A 4,272-nucleotide genomic window follows, 5' to 3' on the forward strand; every position below is an offset into this window, starting at 1 on the left:
CACTGCATACCCTACACTCCCACTCATTGCACTGCACTGTATACCCTACACTCCCACTCATTGCACTGCACTGCATACCCTACACACCCACTCACTGCGCTGCACTGCATACCATACACACACCCCTCACTGCACCGCACTGCATACCCTATACACCCCCTCACTGCACCACACTGCGTACTCTACATACCCACTCACTGCGCTGCACTGCATACCATACACATCCACACAGCACACTGCCCTGACACCTGTCTGATGCTGGCCCATTCCTACTCCAGCTCATTTGTGTGTACAGTGAGAACATCAGAACCCACAGAAATGATTTGAACTGTGCATGTGTGTATAGCATCAATCCCAATGGTGAGCACAAGCTGATTCATTAAATCCAGATCTATACACCTGTTCCACACATGTGCTCAGATGTGCACTTTTCCTGAGCACAGACTGCACATATCATGCCCTGTGGATTCTTAGAAGAATCTGCTCCAGAACTGTAGTCTTTTCACATCACGAGGAGCTGCCTTCTCCTCCACCTCCACAGTTTCTACCTGCTCCTGTCAGCAAATTCCAATACCTGTTCACAGAGCATGGAGTTTAGATCCGATCCTCTGGCTTTCTGAGCCAAGGCATGTTGAAAGTGTCTCTTCATGGGAAGCCCAGTGCTAAAATAATTCTTCTCATAACACACCATGTGTCTGGAGTAAAGAGGCCATCATAGACTCAAAGGACATCTAAACATGGAAACCTGAGCTCAGCCTGTACGTGGTGGGGTCCTGACACTGCTACCAGCGACACACGGTGCTTCTGAGGAGCAAGGTCAGTATGGCTACCTAATCTTGGTGCTAACCTGTGCTCCAAGGCCTCTCAGAACATTGCCCAGAATGAGAAGGGTCAGAGGCGAGCCTCTCTACACCTGTGTTGGACAGCTGCAGCAGAAGGTAAGAGGTGTCTGAGGTAGGCACTTGTGGGCTGGCAGCATCGGCATCTTGGCAAAAATACCAGAGGGAGTTCCCCGGCTACTGTCCTCACAACCTTGGCAGCAAGTTCTCTTCTCAGAACAGTATGCTCTGCCAGGAATATTTCCTGGGAGCAGCGCAGCACCCAGTCTTAGGGAGGCAGCTGGCATGGCCGACAGTACTTCCAGTTCTCTCAGCTACCTCACTGGCACTGGGATGTTAGCTCTGAAAAACATGGGTGAGGAGCATGGGCCACACACATGTCTCATGTGCGCTTTCATTTCTCAACTCCCAATGTCTGGGTCACCAGATCCATTTCACAGTTGATTACTGAGCCATTGATTCAGAACTAACAAAGTAACCCTGACTGCCCTAAATGGGTGCTTGCAAACCCAGTGACCATCCTCCTCATGGGACTGGAAAGACTAGAAACCCAGAGCAAACAGGGAAAGGCAGTCTGAGGTTCCAAAACCTCCCATAGCCATGGAAGGATCCAAAATCTCCCATCTCCACAGAACGGTTTCCTCCATCCCTGGTAGTCACATACTCGGGGAACAAGATGTCTGTTATAACACAGAGTCCTTCATTGCACCCAGAGTTCACACTGTGGGGTCCCAGTCACTTAACAACCACAGCTGATAGTTTTAGCTTCTAGAATTATGGCATTTAGCCTTAGGCTGTGCAGCCTGTCGACACCACAGCATGTGTGAGAAGCAGAAGAGAGATTTGTAGGTTATTCTCTCATATAAACCACCAGATCCCAGGGACCCTCATCATACCTGGTCACATCCTAGACACACAAGCCTCAGTCCTGAGGACAGTGGCTTTGATGTGCCTGGGGCCACAGGGGAGGGGAGAATGCTGTCAGAAAACTTATGTTTGTCCATAGCTGATCAAACAGAGTAACAAAATGTACAAATGAGCAACTGAGCAATGTTTCATATTCAGGCTGGCTTCTCATCATGGTTTAATCCTTCCCTGTACCTTCTCTGTTTTTTGAATCAAACATTCATTAAGCATCCTTCCATATTACCCAAATGACCAGCCAAGATCACATCCCACCCCTTACTGCTGTGGTTCTGAGTTTTTTCAAAGTCTTGTTCATGGATGTATGCATGTCCAACATTTCTCTCTATACTTATGGGTGCAAGTCCACCAGCTCTATTTGATCAATCCAGGGACTTCACTCCAATTATGTCACCACAGAGAGTGTGGACCCTCATCACTCGTGGTCAGACCCACTACTACAGGCAAAGACACCCACTCTGTCTGTTTCTGACCCCCACCTATTTCTCTTCTACCTCTATTTGTCTCTTGTGTCTCCATTTGCGTAATGCTACCATCATGTCCATAAACCTTGCCAAATCTCCCATGCTGCAGGGCTGTGGTCTCCCCTTCCCTGTACCAGACCAGGACATGCTTTGCCATGTGCTGTCTACTTTTTGCTCCTTCTTCTGCATGGAATCAGTAGGGTAAGGGGAGCCCTAGGTGTTTATGGGCTTGTGTCTCAGCTTTTCACTGAGAGGTTCTGTTTCTGTCTGACAAGGGGAACCAGCAGCCAGGGTCATGTGCATACCAGCAGGGCCTTCAGCGGAAAGAGGACCTGTGTCAAAGACAACTGCTTTGAGCCTTGAACCTACACGCATACTAGGAAATCTTGCAGCCAGAGACACCACTTCTTCCAGTTCCAAGGAACAAAATGCCAGTCGTTCTCCCTAGGTAAAATGCCCAGCCCCTTTCCAGAAGGAATCCCACTAATTCTTTTTAAAGAAGGGAAAGAGATTCACTTATAGAAACCTTTTTATAATTTATTTGCTGTTGTTAATCTTTAGTAGAAAAACGAAGCTCTAGCTAAACGTAGGGTTTCAGTGGTGAAAATTTGACCCAATAAACAAATAAATAAATATTTACAGTCTTTGGCAAAAACAATGTTTCATTAACGTATATGAGAAGCTTTTGTTCTTTTTAAACTACATAAATAATTTACAAAAATAATATGGCACACTGAACGTATTCACATCTTCCCCACCACCTTGTCCCATTCAACCAAATACCCAAGGGAAAGCCTAAATGTTCTCCACACCCTCACAGTTAGAAGTCTCATGTTGGCCTTGGAAATACAGTTCCACAGAAAGCAAAGAGTGCAGGGTAACAAAACACAGAGGAAACTCACCCTCAAAGACACCAGCACAAACAATTGTGTCAAGATGAACTGTAGAAGCTCAGAATCTAAGCATGGATTCTTTCTATCTGACTTAGAAATGCGACTGCCTTTCCCAGAAAAGGGATCATACTCTACCCACCCCAAAGAGAGACAAGATGTACCTCCACTGAACTCATGTGGAATGAGAGAGACCATACTTCCTGCTGGGAGATCATGCAGCTTAAAGCAAGACAATAAAACCAACCTAGCACGTCTGTTGTGTTGTGACTGATTAATAGGTGTATCTGTGGAGAGGAGAATGTTTTCTTCAGTATTAAAATAAAAAGAACCTATATACAGCAAATAGATAAGAGTAAAAGGAATTGAATTAAAATCATTGGTAACTGTGTGTATTAAGGTTCTATTTTATCGTGACATGGAGCTTTGGATTTCAACCAGCAGATATTTTGGTAAGTGGATCTTTATATCATTATATCCTTGTCATACGCTTATTTCTAGAAATTACACTACATATTTGTTGCTTTGCATATTTAAAATAAGTTGTTGATGGATGGAGCTACATTCCAAATTCATTTAATAAATATTAACACAACAGTTGTACCTGGAACCTTAATGAAATATCTTACCAAATTAGACAAAAGCAACTTTTGTATCATTCCAAAGTCTAGGCTAAAAGTAGGGTACCAAAATGCATTTGTAAATTTATCTCCTAGTCTGTTTTCTAGAAGCAGGGAAAGGAAAGGATGGACAGTCAGAGATCCTAGCAGTCAGTGTGCAGAGAGAGCTCCATGACTTCCAGCCAAGGAGGCTCTCCACAAAGCCCAGGAGGTGCTTGCCTCTGAAAGCTCTGAAAAACCCTGAAAGATTCCCTTTTGCAGTGATACACCTTCTTTGTCTCCATCAAGTCAGCTGTTAACTGTGAACCAAGAGGAATAAAAAGGGGTTTTCATCTAATTTTCCAATCAGTGTCTACATTCTGATTAGTCAGTGTTTAATATCACTGGACAAGGGGCCACAGTCATGTGACTGTCTTCTGACCTTTTCCTTACTGCAGCCACACTCACCCGGTCCTTCTTTAGAATCGCCCTTACAGGACTGCTGTGTTGCTGAACAGCACGAATCCAAGAACAGTGACAACATTAGGCACTGAAA

The sequence above is a fragment of the Alexandromys fortis genome, unplaced genomic scaffold (genome assembly GCF_014885135.2).
Source record: "Alexandromys fortis isolate MF-2015 unplaced genomic scaffold, M_Fortis_MF-2015_v1.1 scaffold_23, whole genome shotgun sequence".
NCBI classification, from domain to species: Eukaryota; Metazoa; Chordata; class Mammalia; order Rodentia; family Cricetidae; genus Alexandromys; species Alexandromys fortis.